The sequence below is a fragment of the Ambystoma mexicanum genome, chromosome 9 (genome assembly GCF_040938575.1).
Source record: "Ambystoma mexicanum isolate Mex_15411 chromosome 9, UKY_AmexF1_1, whole genome shotgun sequence".
Classification (NCBI taxonomy): domain Eukaryota; kingdom Metazoa; phylum Chordata; class Amphibia; order Caudata; family Ambystomatidae; genus Ambystoma; species Ambystoma mexicanum.
Window position 1 is genome coordinate 867,352,675 of NC_090931.1, and position 18,588 is coordinate 867,371,262.

Genomic DNA, 18,588 nt, shown 5'->3' on the forward strand with positions numbered 1-18,588 from the left:
TTTGTGTATTCTGCTCATAGTTAACAAATATTCAGAATTTTTTATATTAGTTTTTAAAAAAGTATCCATGCAGAATGAATGTTAATCTTTTAAATAGTGTGTTTTCTGTGAAGTTGCCAATCTGTTTTCGAACTATCCTCTCCTATGCTTCCCCACAATTCTAACTCACTTTCACCAGAATGCTGTGTGATGGGGAAATAATTAGTCAAACGATAACTTTGCACAGCATTTTAGTTGGGGCATTGTGAGGAATTCCACACTCTGCACGGGGAGTGTGCACTCGCCTGGGCTTTTTTGAAGTTTTGTAATTAAAAGAATGATGGGAGATCAACCTCAGAAAATGTGTGGGGCTAATCTGCACACCTTTTCCTATCCTATACTCACCGCACAACAAACACATAGTCAAGTGTACTCCGGGGGGACACAGCCTAAAGGCGCAGTCCTCCACGTCACACTTAGCTGGAATGTGACAGCCATGGGTACATCAAAGCATCTCCGAAGCGGGAAGGCAACACCTTCCTCCAGCCATATGGCCAGCCTAATTAAAATATCAAAGGCTCTATTGATCCATCCTGTTCTATTGTCAAAGTTCTGTGTGGTGGCAGCGCATACTGATGAGAGTTAAATGAAAACAGGCCTGAGAAGAGGCATGGTCACAGAACTAACACAAGGGACAGGAAACACCAACACCTCTTTGATATGCAATGTGTCAGTTTGAAGCTAGCTCCCACCCCTCTGTATGAAGGGCAGTGAATGTCATGTCTGGGACAACTGTTTACTCTAGGCAACCCCCTGCAGGGTATCCCCTTTCAGAGGGAAGAAGTATGTGATTTGATGGAGACAAAAAGTTTGTTCTCGCCTCAAACTTCAAGGGAGAACTGTGCTTTGATCAGGAGTCACAAAGAGCTCAATTAACTAGAGAGACACTTTGATCCACAACAGACAGGAAGATGGGTGGCACTTGGTACTACAAGTTATCACCCTTTACATTTCCTGTTGCAAAGCACTCTAGTTATGACCTTACGCATAACAGAAGATTGTTGGTGGGGACCGAGGATTGGTTCATTAAGTTGGCTTAGCCTGCACCAATCACTGGGGCCCATTTGGCTTTAAAAGCGGGCTGAGCCCCTTACTTAGCAGATCATCCAATGACTTCAAAAGGAGTAAGGACGACGACTCCTTTGGACCCCGGCTGAAGGTACAGTCTGCCTTACAGATTCTGCCAGTGAAGGAAAGACAGCATTTCCTTAAGGGAAGCAAGATCCCTCCCCTAACCATCTCCCAGGGAACAGAGGGAGATACCAGACTCAGAGGACCCATCCAGCAGCTCCAGAACTGGTACCCAGCCATCACACAGCTGCCCTGCTAGGTTCTGCCAGCAAGCTTCCTAGGTGGGAAGTTCCAGAAAGTCTCTGAACAAAGGACAAGGCTGTTGCCTGCAAACGTTCTCCTCAGCTTTGGGCCATCCGCCTTAAAGGACAACGCAAGCCCTGCAAAGAAGCTATGAGTGCCACAAAAAGCATCAGCCAGTGTCCATCTTTTAAGGACATCTTCGATACATTCGAACCCTCAAACTATGACCGGTTGCACCACTGGCTGTTGTCACGCTGCAGTCACTAAAGCCGTCCGGGACACCTCGACCAGTGTTCCAGATCCGCCAACCAGCACAGAGACAATGATTCTTGACCCAGAGCAACTGTGTAGGCCAGCCTGCAGCCGTCCATCCAGTCTCGCTTGCCGAACTGCCTGTGGCCTGATACCCCACAGCTGTCTCCCATCTTCAACTCTGTCGCAGGAGCTGCTGAAACCAAATAAACTTGAACAGTTAAAATGGATTGCTTAACCGACTACCTTCCTGTCAGTATCCAGAGTGCATCCCTTTCCTTCGTGAAACTGTCTGTCCTCTGTGTTCCTTTACGGGGTAGGTTGTATTTTGTAGTGTGCTAGATATTTGTATACAACCTTGACTGGACAGTCCCTTTTATCATTGGGTAATAATTGTATTTTCACTGTGTTGCAAATAGCCAACAATCCACGACGTTGCGAAGATAAGCCTGCCGTTCCGTCCACGTTACCAACATTGGACAAGGAGGTTTATAATTTACTTGAGTTTCCAATCTGTTCGGATCCCTTCTGTTGTATTTCTGGGGCTTTTGGGGCTGATTGATGGTTTAGAAACCTATATTCATCTCTGGACCACTTGTGCCTCAGACGTTGATTTCTCACAGGTATTGAGGCTTTGAAGAGCTCATTACTGGACAAAGTGTTTTGTCATTCGCTAAGCCCTCTCAACGAAAATCCCTCGAAAATAGACCAGTGGGGTGACAGCAAAGCAGAGCAGTTGGTGCGTATAAGTGTGGGCCGTGTTGCACAACTCTTGTAGGCTGACATGCCGTAGCACTGAGCCGTCACACGGATAGTGCAGACCAGCATTCCATTGGACACAGTGAAGTGGTGCAGCAAGGCACAGCGAACACCAACTGCAAAGATACTTGGAGGTACTTAATGATACTGGGGGGTGGTAGTGACTGGAGTGCAGTTGTGCTTGGATTTAGGCACCTGGAATGTAGAACGCTGGACTTTGTACCTGCTATTTTGCTACCTGTTACTTGTAGATTGGAGTCGTTCTAAACGGGACTCGAATGAAAAGTTATTGGCATTGTGTTGATAAAGGAATCGACAAAGGAACGATCTAATTTGATAACAGGTAATTACATCAGATGCACACATAACTGGTGCACCCACGCACCCTACCACACTTTCTCTCTCTACTGACCTGCGGTCCCCGAGGGCGTTGAACCTACCAGCACTTTGAGATCATACCAATGATATATAGAGCGCTACATAAATGACAAATAACATAACAACTTAACTTCACGCTTCTATCCTTGACTGCATATGGTTTTGCTTAGACTTCCACCTTTGTGCCGATCTGCGTTGAATTGTAAACCTTGATAGTTGCATGAGATTTTAACACTTGCTTAACCTTTTGATTGCTTTGATTAATCTACTCTTTCAATTATTGCTCTGATATAGGCGTAGCTGGACTGGATTTAAAGACTTTATCTGCAAGCTCAGCGTAGAAGCCACTAGACAAACCCAGACAAAAAACCTGGACTCTGATTAATCTGAACTCCTGCATATGGATGATGCAGAGGAGTCTTGTACTAATACTTTATATTATTAAAAAAACAACAATAAGAGCACTGGCACTTAGTGCAGGGGTCTGCAAATTTTGGCTCTCCAGAAGTTTTGGACTACAACTCGTACCACCTCTAGCGATCATTGCCTATGGTGAGGTATTATGGGAGTCCTCTTCTAAAACATCGGGAGAACCACAGATTGCAGACTTCCACTTTACAGGAATGTGTTGATTGGACTTGTTGCTAGCACTCACATGTTTCCAAGTGATATGGGTGAACAGAGGTCTGTTTGCTTGCAGCCCAAACTAATAGTGCTTCTAGTACCTGCACCTGCACGTTTTTAAGTGGCTGGGTGGTTAGGGTTATGCTGTCTTGAACGCCAAGTCTATAGTGTTCTTTGCTTTTCCACTTTTTGCATTGACCAGGGATACTGTGTGGCTGCTGGCTCGTAGTCCAGGCCACATTGTTGCTAGCATTGCCACATTCATAAATTGACTGGGGTGGCTTGGAGCACCAGTCTTCCCTCTTCTGTTCTACACAACTAGGTACCCATACTCAACGAATATCGTTGCATGCATTTTTTAAGGGAATCGTTAACTGATCACTTAAACTGGAGTTTTAGATTGAACCGCAGTTTCAGATTAGACCATGTAGTAATCAGCCAGTTGTTCACGTGATCGTATCATTAGTTGCTCTTATCTAGTCTTAGTGATTTGCTCATCGTATGGTTTGTGCTTTTGTGTGGGTCAACTAAGTGCAGTATTATTAATCGTCAACAAAAGGTTTGCTTCTCCCTCTAATATAATTAAATATAAAACAAAGAATTCCCTGAATAATTCAAAAGTGTTTCTGCACAAAGCTGCAGCACTTGAGAACCAGATAGTGCAAGTAGATAAAGCTGTATTGGTTGAGTTATCATTGTTGTGTGTTATGGGAGCACAAAGCGTTTCAAGGTTCTACCACCAAACTGGGTCGCAAGAAATAACAGATGATTGTATGATATTCGCACCTGGGGAAGGGCGCTCAGCCAATCAGGTGGCTTAAACAGCAGACGAGAATACACAATCCCTGTCCGCTGTCACTGCCACCCGAGACCCAACCCTGTGTGGTGCATTTATTTTCTTCTTTTTTTTAATCCTTGCGTGGAGGCAACAGGTGCCTCTCCCTGTTGCCTTCCCATCCCCTCCACACCTGCAGGATCCGGAGATCCTACCGTCTGGCCACCGCCATACACATGGGCAAGGGACTCATTCACTTGTCCGAATGTCAGAACCCATCTCTTTTTAATTTTTCTTTTTAAATTTCTCATCGGGAGATCGACTTTGCTACCAGCGCAGATCTCCTGATGAAAAATTATGAATGCCATTTGCGCCCCAGAAGAACCCTGGGGTGCATCATGCCCTGCCAGGAGGACGTCCATGGCCTTTAATGGCCCACACCCCGAGTTGAATCCCTCTTTTCACTCGGGCCTACCTTAACTCAGGCTGGTGGACTGTTAAAGGCCATGTCGGCCCTCCTGGCAGAGCATGAAAGCAATAATGGAGGATCAGCTAGTTCTATTGGAAGCCCCACACTGGATTCTGTAAGAACAACATCGAAGACTGTTCCCAAATCTAGAGATTAGGGGATAGCTGCCTCCTGGTTAATATAGTCATAGGGCATCTAAACAGCCTAGTATTAATAATAGGGCAATACATAATTTGATGATAACCAAAATCACTAACTCGCAACCCATTAATGATTAACTATTAAATAGGACCACCAAGGATTGTGTTAGTTGAAGCGACTTTGGAGTGGGTGCCTTTGGGCATGGAGATTACTAAATCTCTGGAAATAAAGGACAACGTGATCAGCAGTTTGATGGATGCTGTAGTCCGACGTTAATCTCTTCTGGTAAAAGTAAAAGCTGGACAAATATTACCTTTTCCGCATATATGAAAAGCAATGTTAATAAGGATGTAAACTGCAAAACAGTTGTCTAAGTAACCACAAGCCTGAACTGCACTGAGAATTGTGGAAAATGATTTGTCAATGTAACTATGTTGTTTTTAAATTAAGTATTTAATGTAAATTATAAAAACTAGGATTTGTATCCAAAAAAGAAAATCAAACTGTACACCATCCAACCTTATAATAAGGCAAAGCGTGCACTAACCATAGGTGCACGTGCTAGTGTTTCTCAAGACTAGTATATCCAGTAATTTACATAACCAATTCTTTAGAGAAACACCCTGCTTCACATAAAATATATTCATCAATTGACACATAAATTAAGATATTTTCCTTCACTATTAGGCATATAGCTAAAAGTAATTGGAGTCTATAAGCGTTAGTGATTGCAGTAGGGTACTTGCAATAATATGGCCATGCCACGTAGAACACTGCTTTTCTTGAAAACACAATCTAAAAAAAAAATGGAAAACCACTTGGGTATTTAAGGACGTTTTAGAATGTGAAATTCAACATCAACTGCAATTCCCATAAATAATGGATCACAAAGGAAAACAATTTAATTTCTTCATTTTTAAAAGTGATCAGTAACGCTTATAGACTGTTGTGACTTTTAGCTTTATGCCTAATAAAGGCGAAAAATGTCTTAACATTGATGAATATATTTTCTCCAGCATGGGGTCTGGCATGGATTCACATGTTCATGAATATTCCCCGTCGTCAGGCTGGGAATCCTCGTTAAAGAAAAAATCAGTTTCAGTTTTGTTTCTGAACTGTCTTTCTCCTAATAACCAATAACTGGTCTCTGGGTCATACTGCTGCCCTCTACCTAAGCCCCTCCTCTGGCAGCCATCTTCATATTTTTACCACACGTTCAAGTGTTGAGAGTCCTTGTGCTATAGCTCTCGAGCTTTTGCTGCGTAGTGTGTTCTTTCAAAGAGTTTTGCTCTATTTTTTCAGTTAATCGAGCCTCAAGCTCCATCGATTCATCATCCGATTAACGGGGGACCCGTTTTCGGAAGCTTCTACACCCCTCAAGGGGGATTTTTCATCGAACTTCACTTCGTGGCAGATTCCAGAAGATTCTTGAGGCCTAACCCGTGTGGACATGGCCGAAGTTAAGGGAGACTCGACACCTCTGTTCAGGATCTGCCCAGAATGTGGACTACAGATAATTTTCCTGGAGGATGGGCACTCCTGGTGCCTTTACTGCCTACACTCAGACGAATCGCACCTGGAGGAGGCCTGTGCATTCTGTAAGGACATGTCCTCCTGCACCATGAAGGACCGTCGCAAGCGGCTCGCAGAGTGGCTGGAGACGAAGAACCCGGCGGCAGGTGAACACCTGCAACATACTTCTCCCAAGAGGAAATCTGAGCGGCCTTCTAAGACCTTTGAGGGCTCTCCGGCGACGGGGGCCCAACAGAAGACCAAGCACCGCCAGTCCGCAGGCACCAGGAGCGCCGTTGGTACGGGCTATGTGGCAGCCAGGCTGGGCGCAGCATTGCCAACGCAGTCAACCACGAGCCAACGCTCCGGCTCTGCGAAGAAAAGGAAGTCGGAGCACCCAGGTAAGCTTCGGGAGAAGGCCCGATGGACTCCAACGGAGAAAACCAAGGGGGAGCGAGGCGCTGACCCTCTGCCCACGGTAAAAGCCTCACGGTAAAAGCCTCAGACACGCCCAAGGTCGTGAAGGCCCAGGTTCACAGGGCAAAACCGTCTATTGAGTGAGTGGTGGCGTCCCTAGTGAAAGCTGTGGATGCGGGTTCCCAGGAGACATCCACCAAGACAAGAGTTTTCCTGCCAGCCCAGAGGGAATCGTCCTTTGTGCCCGTTGGGAAGACTCCCGTGAAGACGATGCCAATCATCTCCCCGAGCTGTCGCCCCTAGCCGAGAAGAAGCGGCGGGTGCAGTGGTCCAGCTGGACTCGGAGATTTCTTCCGAAGAGTAGCTTTCAAGCCTGATGACAGTGCCTGAGAAGAAGGGCGTCGAGGCCAGGTCCTACGGGAAACACCCCGACGAGGCAGATGGGGAGAGCGATGAGGGAACTGACGAGGAAAGGCAGGGCGGTGAGGAACCGGACACCATGCCACTTCCAACGCTCCCTTCGCAACTGCCTCCACCACAGACGGACAGGTCGGAGGACATCATTCTAGCTCTGCACACCCTCTGCACTGAGATACGGACAAGGTTTCCCACGCCCCCTATGGGCGATCCGGCGCCGGGACCTTCAGAGGGTCCACCAACTAAGAGGAGACAAGTCCATCCTCCTCCACTGCGCCATCCCTCCCTTCCATCCCCTCCGGCGAGGGATGAGACCGAGCCAGATATGGTCATGACGGGTATGGATGACAGCAACGATGACGGAACAGATCTCCCGTCGCCGGTACCCAAAGCTTCTCCCTCCGATGAAATCAGCTCCTTTCACGCCATGATTTCTAGGGCTTCGGAGCTGTTTCAGCTCAACCCTGAGGAAAAGAGGAAGGAAGGAGTCCTATCAATGACGAGAGGCCAAGAGGAAGACTGTGCTGTCGATCCCGCCGTTGGATGACATTTGGGACGAAGGACTGTCCCTCCTGAAGAACCCGTCCTCGGTCCCGGCGAAGAGAGACTGGTACGAGAAGAAATACTGCGTTCCAGACTCTGTACCAAAGTCCGCCAGGAAGAAATCTGCAGGGTCGGCGGCAGGAAGAAGCTAGATGCCATGGGAAGACGGGTCATCTCGTCAGCGGCGATGACCATTAAGGCGGCCAACACTCTCGCCATAGTGGCCCGCTACGACAGGGAGCTGTGGTTTAAAATCACCCCTCTTCTGGACTTCTCCCAGACAAGAGGGCGGAGGCCCTTGAAATCCTACAAGAAGGCAAGGTGGCATCGGACCATGCCATCACGGTGGCCACGGACATCGCTGACACAGGATTCTGCCAGATGGGCAACCGCTTTTGCCTTTGTCAGCGCTGTTGGCTCAAGGCCACCAACTTCCATCAGGACATCCAGACGAGGGTATTGGACATGCCCTTCGACGGGGACAACTTGTTCGGCAAGACGGTGGACGAGTCGCTGCAGGCCATCAAGGCGGACACCGAGATGGCCCGTGCCTTGGGCACACTCCAGCAGTGACGGCCGTCCTTTCGGGCTTCCGGAGGCAAGTCTCAGGGTGCCTCAAAAGGATTTGTGGCAGCTTTTCTTTGTACAGTCAAGCGGCCCGTTCTTCATCCCTGGAAACCTACAAGGATCGCAGCAAAGCCGGAGGAAACAGTCGTCGTCGCCAATGGGCCCAAGGTGGTACGGCCTCGGCAAAACGGGACTGAACCGGCTGCGATGTCGGGCCCCCACACGAGCACCTTGGTGGGAGGCTGTCTGGCAAACTTCATCGGCGTGTGGAAGTCCATCTCCACCGACTGTTGGGTGCTGGATGCCCTGGCCCACGGGGACACCCTGGAGTTCCAATGGAAATGTCCCCGTTTTCCACCAGTGGCCAGGCAAGAAAACCATGTCCCACAACTGCTTCTAGAGGTACGAGCGATGCTGATAAAGGGTGCGATGGAACTTGTCCCGAAGAGTCTCCGGGGCTCCGGAGTATACTGGTACTTCCTCATCCGGAAGAAGACCGGCAGTTGGCGACCCATTCTAGATCTCCGCCGCCTCAACAAATACTTAAAGTCCCAGAAGTTCTGGATGGTCACCCTTCAGCATGTGCTGGGACAACTGGAGGAAGGAGATTTCCTATCATCGCTGGACTTGGAGGATGCTTATTTCAACATCCCCATCCACAAGGGGCATTGAATGTTTCTGCGCTTCGTGGTCCAGGGACAGCACTTCAAGGCCCTTCCCTTCAGTTTGAAGTCGGCTCCAAGGGTCTTCACCAAGTGCCTGGCACCGGTTAGTGGCGCGCCTGCGCCTTCAGGGGCTCCACGTCTATACCTATCTGGATGATTGGCTCATCTGAGCGAAGTCAAGGGAACTCGCCGTCAAGCACACAGCGAGGACCGACCGCCTGCTCACGGAACTGGGGTTCTCGATAAACTATGCAAAGTCCTGCTTGGTGCCTTCGCAGGACGCTCGCTTCCTGGGGTCCAGGCTCAACACGGTGACGCGTCTGGCCTCACTGTCGGAGGACAGGATAAAAACCATCCTGGGCAAGGTATAACGGCTGTTGGCCATGGAAGTTGCCAGGGTGAGGTCCATCAAGTCCCTGCTCGGCATGATGTCATCATGCATCTACCTTGTTCGGCTGTGCAAGCTGCGGATACGACCGCTGCAGGAGTTCCTCAACGCCCGTTGGATTAAAGTGTCGGGAAGCTTTGAGGACAAGATCTCCCTCAACAAGACATTCCATCGAGCCATTCGGTGGTGGGGCGTCCGTGCGCATCTAGCGGCGGGCATGGTCTTTGAGACCACAGCACATCAGGAGACTGTGACGACGGACGCCTCCCTGGAGGGATGGGGCGCGCACACCGGAGATCTCCACGCAAGAGGCCTTTGGCTACCGGAGGAGAAGTCGTTGCACATCAACGTGCTAGAACTCGGGCTGTGTTCTGGACCCTCAGATCATTCCCCCCGTCCCTCAAGGGCAAGGTGGTGCGGGTCTTCACCGACAACACCACCACAATGTTCTACATTCGGAAGCAGGGGGGCACCAGATCCCCGGTCATCTCCAAGGAAGTGCAGGATCTGTAGCACTGGGCCATCGCCCAGGGGATGTTCCTGGTACCCTTTCATCTGGCAGGAGTGAAGAACACTGTAGCCAACTCACTCAGCAGGGAGCTGCGGCAGGATCAAGTGGATCTACTGTTTCGACGATGGGGCAATCCCCAGATCGATCTGTTTGCGACGGCGACGAACACCAAGTGCCGGAGGTTCGCCAGCAGGTTTCCCCAGCCGGAGAGCACATGGGATGCATTCTCCTTCCCCTGGGACGGCCTGTTCCTCTATGCGTTTCCTCAGTTGCAGTTGCTTCTGCAACTCATCAGTCAACTCAGATGGTCCTGATGAAGGATGATCCTTGTTGCACTGGGGTGGCCGAGGCAGATATGGTTCCCGGACCTTCTGGACATGTCGGCGTCTCCTCCAGTCAAGCTTCCTGCGGACGCAGATCATCTCGCCAGGGAAGGAGGCACGATTATGCATCATGACCCGGGGTCGCTGAGCCTGCAGGCCTGGCTCCTGCAACACGAGTTCGGAGGGTATGAGATCCCGGTGGACTGCAAGGAGGTACTTGCCAAGGCCAGTGCTTCTTCGACTCTTATGTGCTACGGACATAAATGGAAGAGATTCACTGTCTAATGCCGTGCACGGAAGATAAACCCTCTGTGGATTATGGCCCCTCAAGTGCTGCCGTACTTGCTGTCGCTGGCCAAGGCAGGGCTGGCACACGCCTCCATCAAAATTCATCTGGCGGCTATCTCACATTATACCAGAGCTCTGGGGCAGTCGTCGCTGGGTCGCACCGACTGGTCAAGGATTTCATGAAAGGACTTTTCTGCTCATTTCCGCCAGTGAAGGCTCTGGCCCCGGTGTGGGAGCTCATTGTGGTGCTGACTAGGCTCATGGGTCCTCCGTTCGAGCCTCTGCATTTGGCACCTCTGAAATTCCTATCGTGGAAGACGGCGTTTCTTGTCGGCATCACCTTCGCACGCGACTGGGAGAGATCCAGGTCCTTTCCTGTAAGCCACCGTAATTGACATTACACAAAATAAGGGTCGTGCTTAGGACGAAGCCCTCCTTCATGCCCAAGGTGCTGTCAGACTTCCATCTCAACGAGCCCTTGGTGTTACCGGTTTTCTTCCCGTTGCCTTCGTCGCCATCTGAGAGGACCTTGCACTTGGTGGATGTGGTTAGAGTGCTGAAGTTCTACGTGGACCGTACAAAAAGTTTTCGGAAGCCATCACAGCTGTTTGTGAACTTTGGCCCTGTGAACCAAGGGAAGGCCCTCTCCAAGGCTTCAATTTCCAGATGGCTCTCCGGATGCATCACCCATTGTCATTGGTTGGAAAACCGACCGTTGCCTGGCCGTCCGAGAGCCCATTCGATCAGAGCGATCGCTGCAAATACGGCATTCCTGGCTGCTATTTGGAGGTCGACGCACACCTTCACGAGATTCTGCTGCGTCAACTTGAAGGTGAGCCTGGTGAGGAGGTAAGAGGTGCTTAATGTTGAGATGTTGAAATGCTTAATGTTGAGCCTTGCCACCTCCCGTGGTTGTGCATGTGTGTACTGCTATGTATTCCTTATTCATGAGCATGTGAATCCATGTCAGACCCCATGCTGTAGAAGGAACAAGTTTGTTCTCCAGCATGGGTATGGCATGGATTCACATGCGAACCCTCACTGCAACCCCTCTGCGACTCTTCTCTTGGTCCTACTGCCACGTTACGTGCTACCAAATCTGAAGATGGCTGCCAGAGGAGGGGCTTAGGTAGAGGGCAGTCATTGACCCAGAGACCAGTGATTGGTTATTAGGAGAAAGACAGTTCAGAAACGAAACTGAAACTGATTTTTCATTACCGAGGATTCCCAACCTGACGACGGGGAATATTCATGAGGATGTGAATCCATGTTGGAGAAAACCAGTTACAGGTAAGTATGTGAACCAGGATGTTTTTCTAAACAATTGCAGGGTTCAAAATTGCCAAGAGCTGGGAGCTTTTTAGCTCCTGGATATAGACAAGGTGAGCCTAGTTAGCTTGAAACCAGCAAAAACACACAAGGGGGGTTGTCCTGACTCAAACAGTCAGAGCTAATTGCAATTAGTTCGAATGCAAATAAATTTAAATGTGTATCTGTTCTCCTGTTATATCTATTATTTATACATATCCAGGGGAAAGATGAAAAAGCACCAAGGAGGAAAGATATATATATATATACCACATAAACTTGATTAATATGAAACTGGGAGTGTTTTTTATTTTACTCTCCTCAGTTGAATGTACACTTCTACATACATAGAAATTGCATGGACACATAAATCGTACAGGGATAATGTTATACACTTCAACAAAGCATAAACAGATTGATGCATAAATGTATCAACTGGTGCCATTCATATGCACTCAGATTTTTTTAAAAAAACATATTAAGTACATTCCAAGTTCTTCTTATTAAACATCTTAGAAGAATGAAAGGTAAAATAGCACTTGTCCCTCAATGCAATGGGACTAGCAGAACACTTAATTGCTCTATCACAAAACCTTGGATGGGTCTAACAGAAGCCAGGCTAGAGGGTGACCAAAATGGATCGACGTCACTGACATAAATCAAAGACAATTGGAAAGTGGGGACCTATCGACCCCTAAGGGGGGAAGGGTCCCTGGACGTTTCGGCTAGACAGTAGATCACAGCCTTCTTCATGGAGCCAAGGTATGGAGACCCCCTGTGAAAGAGGAAGGGGTACTGTAATTAAAACACCTTATGTATTGGCAGGGCATGGTATATAAACAGATTACATGTATAAAGTTAATACAATACATACAAAAGGACACACTGAAAAAACAGGGGAGCTCTGGTAGACTCATATTGGTGGTCAGGTACTAACCTTGCTCAGGACGAAGTCCTGGGTAATAGCCAACTGGCTAAGAATGGAATTGCTGATGAATAACTCTAGTGGAAACTGGTGTTTACTACTTGATAGATGGAGCTGGAAAACAAGTACAGAGGAAAGTAAGGCTCATGTGTGTGGAGGGCCCCTGAGCAAAAACTGGGGGCAAAAAGGCAGAGTATGGTAGAGGGCTGATCCAGCGTAATTACCTGGACTAGAAAATGATGATCCCGGCCCCAGGGCAGTCCAAATAATGAAGGACCAAAATGGCCGGCTGGGGTAACTGGAGAAATGCAGTGGACTGGAACAGAGCGAGTCTGTGGGATGGAGAACAAAATCAGCTCAAGTCTATAACATCACAGAAGAACTGCAGAACTGCAGCCTTTAGGGGGGAAGTCAGGCTTGCTGTAAATGGTAAGGGGAGCGCTATCCACCTTGCTATTGCAAAGGAAGGCAAGACAGAACCTCACATACCTGTCAAGTACGGGCTCCGACCTTCGCGTTCGATCGTAAGCTCGAAGAGGCACAGAGTGAAGCTGTGTACGCCGAGTAGGGCTGCGCATGCTCAGTTATAGCCAGCTGCTGGGCCCCAGCGCATGCGTGTGGGGAGTAGTGTCCCTGCAATGGAGCATTACGCACAGGGACTAGCGGATCAGGGCTGGTGTTTACTCTTTGTATGTGCTCCCTGCGAACTGTAGTGGAGGCAGGTCGGGCGACCAAAGGCCCCGGGCACAAGCAGGGGCGCAAGGGCCGTGGACTCGGCGGCCTTTGCGAAATTGTCGAAAATGGCGAGGCAGGTGCGGGCGGAGCCCAGAAAGATGCCCACAGGACCCTGAGGGTGGCAAAAGCAGGTATTACAAATAGTGATGAGGTTCTATTTCATTAAGTCCAGAGGTAGTGGATTGAAGTTTGTATATCCACCAGTTTTCTTTAAAATTGAGAGAGTTGGTGATGTTGCTGGTATTGTATACTTTATCCGCAACCCACCATATAAAGCTGTCTGGGCCATGTTGCAATTCAAGGAAATGTGATACCAGGGGGGCTGTCACAGTCTTACAACGTATTCTCGAGCGGTGTTCCCCAATTCTTTTATGCACTTGTCTAGAAGTCTGTCCCACATAGCGTAGTTTGCAGGGGCATTCTATGATGTAAATTACATTGCGGGTCTTACAATTGGAAAAATGCTTGAGTTTCCATTCCTTGTTGCCAATCATAAAGGAATTCATTTTCCTTGTCTGTTTACATACTGTGCAGTTCCCACATGGGTGATGCCCATTGATCTCTCGCAGGTTCCATAGGGTGGATCTGATGTTTGTTTTGGTCATTCTAGCATGCGTGAGCATGTCTCTTAAGTTCTTAGATCTTTTGAGTGCCATTCTTGGCAGCGGTTCCTGAGGTAGGCTCAGTTGTATAAGTGGCCAGAATTTTCTGATTGCTCCTCTAAGTTTAGTTGTGCTAGGGCTGAAAGTGGTGACACATGCCATAATGTCTTGCTGTCTGTCCTGGATTTTGGGTGTGAGGAGCACTTCTCTCGGTGTAAATCTCGCTCTCTTCTGGGTGTCTCTGAGGAGTTTTTTAGGGTAGCCTCGAGCTTTCAGTTTGGTTTCCAAGGCTGCTGCATTTATTTTGAACTCCTCTGTGTTGGTACAGTTTCTGCGTACTCTGATAAACTGGCCATAGGGGAGATTGTTTCTCAGATTGCGCGGATGATTACTTTTATAATGGAGCACTGTATTGCGGTCAGTTTCCTTTTTAAACATAGTGCATTCCAAAGTATTATTTCTAGGTCTAATGGTAAGATCCAAGAAGTTGATGCTGATGTTACTACTATTGATAGTGAATTTAATTTCTTCCGTACGATTGTTGATCCATCCAAAGAAATCTGTGAGGGTGGTAGCCTCTCCTTTCCAGATATAGATGATGTCGTCTCTCCTTTCCAGATATAGATGATGTCGTCAATATACCTGTGCCATAGCATGATGTTGTCGAGGAATGGATTGCATGTGTTTAGGACATGATTGTATTCATATTCTGCCATGAATATGATTGCCATACTTGGGGCGAAGGCTGCCCCCATGGCTGTGCCACGAATTTGCAGGTAGAAGGTTTCTTCAAATTGAAAGAAGTTGTTAGTGAGGGCTAGTTCCAGTAGTTCAACTATGAAATTAATCGGGACTCTTGTTTGTGACATGTGATGGGTGAGATGGTGTCTGATGCATTCGACCGCTGCTTCTTGAGGAATGCTAGTATAGAGGCTATTGATGTCCATGGTCACTAAAATATCTTCTGCTGAGTTAAATGGTTGATGTTCAAATTTGTTGATGCTTGCCATAGTGTCGCGCAGGTATGTTGGAGTTTTCTGACTCAGAGGTTTTAAAAAGAAGTCAATGAATTGGCAAATAGGTTCAAGCACTGAACCACAACCTGACACGATGGGTCTGCCCGGTGGTGTGGTCTGGTTTTTATGAAGTTTGGGTAATGCATAGAACGCCGGGATGCGTCCCTCAGAATGGTTGAGAAAAATTTCTTCTCTTTCCGAAATCCAGTTGTTCACCATGGCAAAGTCAGTTGTCTCTTTAATCTTCATTTTGATTTCTGCTGTGGGATCCTTGCGAAGTTTTTTTATAGTTATCCTCTACATTAAGCAGTAGCATCACCATTTCCTTGTATTGTTCTTTGCTTTGGACAACTACTCCCCCTCCTTTGTCTGCTGCCTTAATTACAATGGAAGAGTTTTCTGACAGTTTTTTAAGAGCTTGTTGTTCTCCCTGTGAGAGATTGTTTCTTTTGTTTACAGGCATGAGTTGAACTTTTAACATTTCTTGCTTAATGCATTTTTCAAAAGCGAGGACAGATGCTGGCATATCGTTGTCACTGGGAAAGAAATCAGATTTTTTCCTGAATCTTCTACCTCTAGGGGACTTACTTTGTCTAGAAAGAAGATTTTTCTTCTAATAGTCCTATAGAAGTGCGAGAGTTCTTGGTCAAGTCTGAACCAATCGGTATGATTCGTGGGTACAAATGATAGTCCTTTGGATAATAAAGATTTCTCCTCTTTGGTAAGTGCACAACCTGAGAGGTTAAAGATAGGTATGGTCTCTAATGTCTCCTCCATCTCCTGTTGGAGTTCGGTGCCCTCCAGCGTGGGTAATTGAATGGAGGCATGGGCTGGAACTGCGGAGGACCCCAATAACCTCCCCTGGGGTCCTCTTGGCCTAAAAAAGGCAACCTCGGTGGCTGTTGATGATTACCCCGGGTACTTGGTCTGTCAAAGGAACTAGTTAGGACATCATCCGATGATCCCGAACTTGATGTGTTCCAGAAGGAAACTGTTTTACGTCTATTCCTTGGCAGGCCTGTTTGATTACGTAATCTTTCTTTGTCCTTTTTCTCCTTATAATCTACTGATAAGTAGGGATATACGAGTTCAAGTTGGAAGTTTTTAATGTCTTTAGCTAGTTTCTTGTGCTTTTTATCCAGCAAGTTCTTAAGGAACAAGAGATTAAATTCCTCAATGATGAGAGTATGGGAAACGCCCGTGACAAATTGAAAGAAATCAATAAAACAATGGATGCATTCATGAGCAGCACACTTGATAAAAAGCTCATATCTGTGAAGTTTGTTAATTTGTGCGATTGTCTTCGAAAACTCGACGATTGTCATCTTCATCTAAACCGTCGACACCCAAGCCGGGTTTTAAAAAATTCAGGTATTGCGGTTCGAAGATGTCCCTTACTGACCTGCATCAGAACTGCCTGTAGTGCTTTGAGGAAGACCACGATACTACTGTTTGCTCCAAGTGCCAGTCCATGGCAGGAAAAGCCTTGAGGGAATGGAAGGGGAAACTCAAGGTAGGAAAAACACCCAAGTCCCCTAAACCCCAACCTGCTAGGCCTTCGTCCGATGAGTTGAATGGCGACTCTCCTCAGAGGAAGAAGGCCAAGCGCAAGCGTTCCAGGTCTAGGAGTGGTGCCCGCCACTCGTCGTCATCTTCGAAGAACTCGAAGAGGAGGCACCACTGGTCGCCTTCGTCGACCTACTTGTCTGACGGTTCCCCTATAAGGGTCGAGTGCCCCTTGAAAAAGTATTCTCCAGCAAAATGGGAAGCATTCTGTGTGGAAATGCTAAAGATATTCGAGAAACAAAGCCGTGCCCCGACCAAGCATTCTGAGGAAGCTGGAAATGAGAGGTCTAGGCCTAAAACCTGCACACCCTCGAGCCCGGGTAAGAGGCATGATCCTCATCAAGAGCCCTCGAGGCCTCGATCTGAGAAATCGAAGGATCACATGAGACCTGGGGAGAGGTCGAGGTCCTCGACACCTTTGAGAGCTTCGACGCTGTTGGTGCCAATGATGCCCATCAGGCCCTCGACCCCTGCTAAACCGTCAATGCCATCAACACCAGTGTTGACGCCAAAGCTGTTGACGCCAGCAGCACCAATTTTACCGGCTAAACCATCTGAACCAAGTGATCTTCCTAAAACAAGGCACCATCTAAGAAAATGTTGATGACTTCGACAACCTCGAAGCCCCTGGTTTCAAAACCAGAAAAAATATATACTCCTCTTTCAAGTCTCTGACTTCTATTTTTGAGGAGGAAGAACGTTCAGATGATGAAGATGCCCTGAGTTCGAATATCCAGAACCAGGGGAGCATGCTGACTCCTCTTCCAGGCAGCTCATGTCGAAAGTTGTTGAATACTTGGGTTGGTCTAGGTCTCCAGCACCCTATGACCAAGATGATCTAACTGACATTGTGGACAAGGGTCCACCTACTGATCCAGTTTTGCCTTTCCATGTGGCACATCACAAAAGGCAGGCCAGGAATTGGGAGGCTCCTGAAACTAATCCGGTGGTTGACAAAAATCTCAACAAAAAATACCGTCCCTACAGTAGTGACCCCGGCTACCTGTCAAAGCACCCTACTCCGGAGAGTCTGGTGGTCCAGGCAGCTATGGCTACTTTAAAACAAGCAGAGTACCCTATCATTGCTCCTGATAGGGACGAGAAGCGCGTAGATGGATGGGCGAGAAAGGGATTTTCCGCAGGGAGCGTGGCATTAAAATCCACCAACTCCACTTGTGCCCTTGCTAAGTTTTCGTATACTCTATGAGACTGTATTTCTATGATGGCAGAGCATATTCCCGAAGAGGATGAAAGGGACGGCAAGGAAGCCATGTGTGAGTCCCATCAATCTGGATTGGATTCTGCAGATAGCATCAGCAGGTACATGGCTACCAGCACTATGATACGCAGATTTGCGTGGTTGCAGAAGTCGGGTTTTGCAGCTGATGTGCAGGCTAGACTTCTCAACATGCCATTTGACGGGTCTCATCTTTTTTGGCAGAAACGCTGATGAGAGCCTTGAGAAGTTACAGACCTCGAAGACGGCGGCCAAATCTTTAGGCGCTGCTGTTAGGCAACCTTAGCCTTTTCGTCCTAGTGTACAACATTGGAGGGGTAGATCATTTTACTGCTACTCCTCATTTGGAAGGGCGAGAGGAATGGCCAGTCAAAGAGGCCAAAGACAATTTCCTCGTAGTGGACGATATAGAGGTGCCAAGCCAGATCAAGCAGCAGCCTTTTTACCATCAGCCTCTGCAACAGCAGCCACAAAACCACTCTGAGGGCTTGAGTCACTGCTCACCAATGGGGGGCAGACTGCCTCAACATCTAGAATAATATCGAGACATTACTTCAAATGCTTGGGCTCTGAAAACAATATCCCACGGTTACTGCCTTCCTTTTATAAAGAAGCCTCAGAGCAATCCACTGTGGAAACACTCTTTGAGAATTCCAGATCCGCTCCTTGTCCAGGGAATTTTAACCCTGCTAGAGAAAGACTTTATAGAAACGGTGCCTGTAGCAGAGAGGAGCAAGGGTTGGTATTCCCCATATTCTTTGATCCCCAAAAAGGATGAAGGATTGAGACGCATATTGGACTTGAGATACTTGAATAA

The 18,588-nt window shown here is 47.8% G+C and overlaps 1 protein-coding gene across 4 annotated transcripts in view; it reads left to right on the top strand.

Annotated features, from left to right (window-relative positions):
* UBE2F (ubiquitin conjugating enzyme E2 F (putative)) overlaps positions 1-18,588 on the top strand; it is a 1,548,845-nt gene that overhangs the window by 685,317 nt on the left and 844,940 nt on the right. The gene's annotated exons all lie outside the window — the stretch shown is intronic.